Source organism: Myotis lucifugus, unplaced genomic scaffold, assembly GCF_000147115.1.
Source record: "Myotis lucifugus unplaced genomic scaffold, Myoluc2.0 scaffold_169, whole genome shotgun sequence".
Classification (NCBI taxonomy): domain Eukaryota; kingdom Metazoa; phylum Chordata; class Mammalia; order Chiroptera; family Vespertilionidae; genus Myotis; species Myotis lucifugus.
In genome coordinates, this window is record NW_005871217.1 from 650,561 (window position 1) to 658,699 (window position 8,139).

The window sequence follows — 8,139 nt, forward strand, 5'->3', positions numbered from 1 at the left end:
TATAACCACCACCACCACGACGGAGATATAGAATAGTTCCATCACCCCAAAATCCCCTTACCAACATACACGTGCTTGGCATGAAGACACTCTTCATCTATCCCCACAAGCCCCAGAAGCTTAGGGCCTCTGTGGACCGTTTCCGCACAACACCTAATGCAGCCCACTTTTGACCCTCCTGAACTGAGCGCAGCAGATGGAGATAAGAGGACAAGGTGAGTCCCGGCTGTCATCAGAGGGGGGAGGGCAGACAGATCCACATGGCTGAAATTCAAAGTTTCAGCAAGGGGTGGCCCTATTTTGGTCAGGTTTTAGGGCATTGCTAGTGCTTTAACTTTTAAGGCTAGATTCTGTACCAGAGCTTAGAGAGAGAACCAATCGCTCACCAGATTTCCAATGTACCAAGATAAACATTAAAAGCCTTCCTGCCGGCACACAGTGGAGCAGCAGACTCAATACCAGGCAGGTATTGCATCATCTCAAAAGAGACACTCTACTAATCAATGAAACTTTTTACATTTGAATATTCAATTCTCGCCACAGCACATTTTAAATCCTAATTTCAAAATCATGTGTTCACAGAGATCACCTCTAGTATACAGAGGACATCATGAAACTCATTATTTCCAGAAGCATTATAAAGTCTCTTGCCAGGGTAAAATCTCTCTTTAAAAGGGGCTTTCCAGCATTGCTCAGAACAAAAGTGCTCACTGATACTAAACTAGATACTGTGGGACAATGGTGGGTAGCACCGCTGTTTCCAATTTTAGTATTCATAACAGAATGGACATTTACAAAGAATCCCCTTCAACTCTCCCTGCAGACAAAGAAAGCCCTTTGGGACTTCTGAGAAGTAGGACACATTCCTGAAGGAGGTATAGCTGTGTAGCAGTCCAGATCCTCCATGCAAGCAACAGAATTGAACTCTGGATGATTTAGGCAGAAAAATAACTCATTAAAAGGATATTGGGCAGGTCCCAGAATCAGCAGGAGGGCTGGAGAGGCAGGTTTGCAGGTAGGAACAAAACTCAAACCACGCTGCAGAACTGGTCTGGTGAGGAACCCACTGCAGCTCCTCTGAGCACTCCATCTGCAGCTTTCATCACTGTCGCCCTGCAGACACCTCTGTCTTGCTGTGAATGGTAGTGCTGCCTGAGACAGTCTGCCTGGATCCCTGATTCTTTGTCTCTAATGCCTAAGACAAAGTCTAGGATGACTGACTGGTCTAGGTTATGTGCCAACACCCTGGGAGAGAGGCTAAATGTGGCGTTCTTAAGTCTGTAGAGGTAGGCAGGCTCTGCCTCCTTCCAAGAATCATGAGATGGGGAAGTCCCTAACCAGAGGAAGTGGGTTCAAATGCACACCCAAAAAGAGTAGCAGAAGACCCAACCCAGGCTGACGGTTGGGGGCTACTTGGTATCACGTGGCACCAATTAGTCATTGCTACCTCATTTGGGGACAGAGTAGAGGACTCTGAACTGAAGAAAATGGTCAAAGAAAGAAAAAAGGGCTCTTTCCCTCAGGGCCTTAATATTTTGCTGCAAGATTTGAGGGGAGGAGAACTGCCTAATGGTTGGAGGTGGGGCTGTATTGGGAGCTTCAGTGCCCTGTATAAGGCAGAGAAAGCAATAGGTGTTGTCCTCAGAATATAACTTCCGTGTCTAGAGACCCAGGCATGATAATTAGGTGATCTGTGAGCAAGTGGATGGTGGTAGTAGGTGAAGGGAGAGAGTTAGGGTACTTTTTTCAACAAATCATTGCTTTTGATCCCTTAAAGGGATGTACCTGAACATACCTGAGGACAAAATCCAGCACCACAGTATACTTTCTGATTGCAGCCATTTAATTCCAAAGATATGAAGTATATGACTAACAACTCTAGGGGATTTCTGCTCTAAAATTCTCAGCCTATGAACTCTCTCCTAGTTTTACATTTGCTGACAACGGTACATTGATTAGAAGTTCAGGACTGAACCTTTGTCCCTGGGTAGACCCACAACCAGAGGGGTTTAGCTGACTTTTATTAAATACTAGAGGCCCAATGCATGAAATTCGTGTAAGAGTAGGCCTTCCTTCCCCCGGCTGCTGGCACCAGCTTCCCTCTGGCACTCGGGACCCAGGCTTCCCTCGCAGCCCTGGCTTTATCTAGAAGGTTGTTCGGAAGGACATCCAGTCTAATTAGCATATTACGCTTTTATTATTATAGATATTTGGAATGCTCAGGCCTGATCAGAAAAGGCAGTGCAACCAATATAAGGCATTCTTGGCACACATCAGAATTGCCACCAAGATGGCCCAGCCAGCGTGGTTCAGTGGTTGAGCATCAACCTATGAACCAAGAGGTCACGGTTCAATTCCCAGTCAGGGCACATGCCCAGGTTGCAGGCTCAATCCCCAGTGTGGGGCATGCAGGAGGCAGCCAATCAATGATTCTCTGTCATCATTGATGTGTCTCTCTCTCCCTCTCCCTTCCTGTTTGAAATCAATAAAAATATATTTTTAAAAAAAGAAATGCCACCAAGATGAATGAATGTCATCAGGATGAATTAATGCAATAGGTTTTGCCACTGCTTCTTGGTATTTGGAATACACTTGGCTCACTGATCTCTGATTCAGAATGAGTGAGGTAGGAAAGACTAGAGGGAAATTCACTCAGTGTTCAACTACCCTTAGTATCCTTAGTAGTGGCTGGTAAGCTAACCAGTACTGCTTTGCACCATGAAAAAAAGGAAAAAGACAGGATAAGATGCCCAGATGTTGCTGTGAAATTTGGACCTGCCCTGTGAGCCATCACTAGTCTGCTATCCCCCCCCCCGCCCCCAACATGTGCTAAGGAAACTTAAGTCCCTCACTGTGTATAAAGTCTAGTTAGAAAATAGGAGAAGTCCAGATAAAGTGATCTACCAAAATAACATTACTTATAAAGGAATTGGTTAGGGAAAATACCCCCACATAACCTATTGTAGACAGGGAACGATTTCTCCACACCCAGAAGAAAAGGTAAGAACAAATCCTTTGAGAGATTCAGCTTTGTATGACATTGAGGGAAACAGCACTTAAACCATCAGAGAGTGAGAGATGTGGGTAGTGAATTTGAGTGGGAAGATGGAGACAGTCACCCATCAAGCTGCCCACTCACTCACAGCCCTGGGGAATCCTGTGCAGCACCTTTTAAACTGAACTGTCCAAATGTGGGGAATCTGGAGGTAGGTGGGTAAAGAAGACAATACTACTTGTTTTCCCAAATCCATTTCTCCCCCTTTTTCCTTCCTGGCATGGTCCTGAAGTGGTCATGGACTTAGGGAAGGGGCCCTACCCCAGTCCTGTGTCGAGGTAGTGGTGGAATCTTGAATAGTCAATGCCAATCATTGATGGGCTTATTCTCCTGCCAGTGATTGGTTTAGGTATGGGTATGTGACCCAGTCCTAGGACCTGAGGGGAAGTCTACTGGGGACTTTTGGGATTGTTTTCCTCAGTAATGAATGGAGATGTATAGGCGGAAACTCCCCTCTTCTTAACAGGATGTTGCTGCGTCTTCATGCAGTGTTGGAGCTGCTACAGTCACCTTGCAACCAGGAAGAAAGATCTGTTGTCAGTAGATGAAGGCAAGGAGGAGGAGGAGGAGGAGGAGGAGGAGGAGGAGGAGGAGGAGGAGGAGGAGGAGGAGGAGGAGGAGGAGGGGAAGAAGAAGAAGAAGAAGAAGAAGAAGAAGAAGAAGAAGAAGAAGAAGAAGAAGAAGAAGAAGCCCCTGTGCTTTGATGATGTCATCTGATTACTGATTAAGTCAACCCTGAAACTACCACGTAGGAATTTTTTAGACCAGTTCTAGAAAATGATGCATTCTTTTTTCTCTGGGAGATGGCTGTGGGATAGGAAATGAGTCTTCCTTGAGAAGGAGCAATTTTTAAAAAATTCTTTATTGTTTTCCAAATTTTTGTTTTTACTGGGAGCATAGTGTAGTAAAGTATGAAATCTCAAATTTTGACACACACGTTGTAGTAAGAAGTCTTTCTTAGGGGTAGGCCGAGACCTTGAGAAAATGGAAACATTTACCTGTCTTTCAATGTAATAGAGCCCAACCACTGGGTATAGTTACACAGATGGTCAATGGCCTGAGAAGGGCCAGGTCAATGGATCAATATTGCCATGAGAAACACTGATTTGGACCAGAGCCCAGAGCCATGGCCAGGGGCTAAGTCTCAAGGGTATCTGTCCCATGAATTTGTGCTTTGAGATCTTGCCACCTAAACATCTACATGAGCGAACAATTGTTCTGCCTGTAACCCAGGACCTCACCTTCTCACTGCCCTCCTATCACAGGAATGGAAATAAGATCCTGTCTGTGCCCTGAGACCTTGTACCACAATCATCTAGCTCATGTCTGAGGACCCTTAGCTATGGCACTTGAAGGATTGCTTTCAGGTCACTCCGGATATCTACTGGTGTCAGAGAGGAGCTCCTATATCTACACTTTGAGACAAGGGCTGGGACATGCTAATACATCACTTGCTAGGGACAGAGGGGGCATAGACACTGGTATACACCTGACAACCGAAATAATATGCCTTGGTATCAACTTTACTACAAAAAGCAGTGGTAACGTGGACACTAACATTATGAACTGTACTTGACTATAAGGCAATCATCCAAATCTAGAATTATAATTGTATTTAGATTACCATCAAAAGAAAAATACAAAATTAAAATATTTTATAAAGAATTTATGGACAACCGAGAAAACAAGTTTGGACCCCTCACAGGCCATGAATCCTAGCTTGAGAAACATTCATTTATGACAGTCTCGAAGACATTATCAATATGAAAAGAAATAATATTGAAACCTAAATTAGACTTTTCTTTGTATGACATGAGGGTGACAATTCCAGACTTAATCCAATGTTTCTTAACTGCAGAATACCTAAGAATCACCTAGAATGTTTGGTAAAATGTAGATTCCTAACCCTGCTCTCAGTAATTCTGATTCAGTACTTCAGGGATAAGGCCCAGGAGTCTGCATTTTAAAAAGGTGATTCTAATTCAGGTGGAATACAAAACATATTTTCAGAAATACTGAACCTGCCAACAAGAAGTGGGTCACTAAAATGATACAGAAAAAGAATTTTTCCCAATAACCATTTTCTATGGTTCTAAGGGGACAACAAGCCAGAGAAATTCTCCCAAGATAGACCCAGAAGTGAGAGCAGATTGGTTGATCAAGAAATGCACTCTATTAGCAGGGAAGGGAATCTTTGCTACCCCGCTAGAGGCTGGACTGGTAATGACTGCTGTGTGCTGGTTTCCTTTTTCTAAATGCTAGTTTTATTTTCAATTATCTGGTTTTCCTTCCACCATTGTGCAAGTATATTGGAGATTAGTTAAATGTATCATTTAGGCATAATTTGCCTAAATGTGATGGCCATACCAGTTAAAAATTTTAGCTAAAAGTGAAAGAAAACCCATCTAACCTTGTGTAAGCAGATTTTTTATTTTAAGGGTTTTACTGAGATGTAACTAATATGTATTAAACTGTACATATTTAGAGTGCACATATGATGTTTCAATGAACTCTATATACCACATAGGAATATAATAAATGAAACTATCACCACAATCAATGTAATGAATATATCCATCACCACTCAAAATTTCCCTATGATTCTTTTTAACCCCTCCCACCACCCTTGCCCCTTTGCTCACACCCCCACACAACCACTGCTCTACTTTCTATCACTATAGCTTAGTTTGCACTTTCTGACCTTTACATAAATGTAGTCATGCAGTACCTAGTCTTTTTTTTCTGGTCTGGCTTTTTACTCAGCATACTTTATTTTGAGATTCATCCATGCTGTTGTATCAGTAGTTCATTCATTTTTATTGCGGAGTAGAATTCCATTGTATGGCTTTATCACAATTTGTTTATCCGATTGCCTATTGATATGCCTTTGGGTTGTTTCTAGTTTGAGACTATTAAAAATATAGTGGCTATAACCTTACACTTAGTTTTGGCAACTACATCTCAGTGTTGACCCACATTGAGTTTTCTGTCAATTAAAACTTATTTCTCTTTAACATGTGAATTCTGACCCATCGTGTAAAGAGACAGTATCTTCAGTGTTCTTGGGGCTATCAGTAGGGAACTCCCCAAACCTGTTGCTTTTTCTGTACTCTTAATTTCTATTAATGGCATCACCATCTACTCAGGCTTAGATTCTTAAAAAACAACAACACTCAGAATACATAGCATATATAGGTAATTATGTATGTAGGATTCTATAGATACAAATATTTGTGTCTGTTAAATGTGAGAGGATGCTACATACTAAATCTTTGTTATGGAAGAATATATTTTTATCTGACCAAAGAGAAAAAATCAGTGTTGAAAGAAATCACAATTCCCAAGCCAGAGTAGGGAGGGGAGAAAGAAGATTCCAGACAGATATCAGAATAGCATGGAAGTCGGGAACAAAGCCAAAAAAAAATGTGGCTATAGGGGAGACTTCCAGCTCTTGTGGTCTTTCCGGGTAACCTCCTCAGTCCCCCCAACTCTGGGCTGGCTCCTCAGACCATGGCCAATATGGAGCACACTGTAGTCACCATCAAGGATGGATGGCATGCAGAATGGCCTGATGGGCAACATCATCAACCACGTCAAGGAGAAGGCATTCCATTTCGTGGCCATGAAGTTTCTTTAGGCCTCCGAAGAACTCCTGAAGCAGCTCTACATTGATCTGAAAGACTGCCCATTCTTCCCCAGGCTGTGAGGTACATAAATTCAGGGCCTGTGGTGGCTTTGGTCTGGGAGGGGCTGAATGTGGTAAAGACAGGGAGAATGATCTTTGGGGAGGCCAATCCAGCAGATTCTAAACCAGGCACCAGGAAGACTTTTGCATTCAAGTTGGTGGGAACATCATTCACAGCAGTCATTGAGTATAAAGCACTGAGAAAGAAATCAGCCTATGGTTTAAGCTTGAAGAATTGATTGACTACAAGTCTTGTGCTTTTGACTGGACCTATGACTAAGAAGTATACAAATCACCAGTTACTTTCAGCTCTGCTTGGATGTGTCCCTGGACACAGCTCTTCATTCCATTGACCTGGAAGCAATAGGATCCATCTTTCTTTTCTAAAGCTTATTCAAAATAAAGCCTTTGGAAACTGGGGGAAAAAAGGCTATAAACATTCTTGTACAAGTCTTTGTGTGAAAAAATACTTTTATTTCTCTTGGGTAAATCCCTAGAAGAATGGTTCAATCATATGGCAGATATATAGTTAATGTTTTTAAAATTAAATATATTGGAGTGACATTGGTTAATACAATTATATAGGTTTCAAGTGTATAATTCTATGACACATCATCTGTATTGCATAGTGTGCCCACCACCCAAAATCAAATCTTCTGTTGCTATACATTTGGCCCCTTTTGCCCTTTACTACCTCACTACACCCGCCCCCCCTTCCCTCTTGTAACCACCACACTGTTATCTGTGTCTATGAGTTATTGTTTGTTTGTTTTTCTTATTAGTTCATTTGTTGTTTTCATGTCCCATATATAAGTAAAATCTTATGGTTCTTGATTTTTCTGTAGGACCTATTTCACTTAGCATGATATTCTCAAGATCCATCCATGTTGTCACAAATGGTAGTGTTTCATCTTTACTATGGCCGAGTAGTATTCCATGGTATCTGTACCACACTTCTATCTAATCATCTATCGAGGGACACTTTGGTTGTTTCCATGTCTAGGCCACTGTGAATAAGGCTGCATTGAACATAGGGGTTTGTATATCTTTGAGAATAAATCTTTTCAAATATTTTGGGTAGATACCCAGAGGAGGGGTTGCTGGGTCATATGGTAACTCTGTTTTCCATAGTGACTGTATCATTTTATATTCCACCGGCAGGGTATGAGGGTTCCAGTTCCTCCATATTCTCCAACAACTGGTTTGATTCACCTTTTAATTTTAGTCATTTAAACAAGGGAGTAGTGGTATCTCATTATAGCTTAAATTTGCATTTCCCTAATGATTAATGATGTTAGCATCTTTTTATGTGCTTATTGCCATCCATATATCTTCTGTGGTAAACTGTCTGCTCAAATATTTTACCTGTATTTTATTTTAATTGTGTTTGTTTTTTATT

General features: G+C 41.8%; 1 pseudogene; it reads left to right on the top strand.

The window, feature by feature from the left end:
* Nucleotides 1–6,565: 6,565 nt before the first annotated feature.
* Nucleotides 6,566–7,020, top strand: LOC102417945 (annotated as a pseudogene).
* The last annotated feature ends 1,119 nt before the right edge of the window (nucleotides 7,021–8,139 follow it).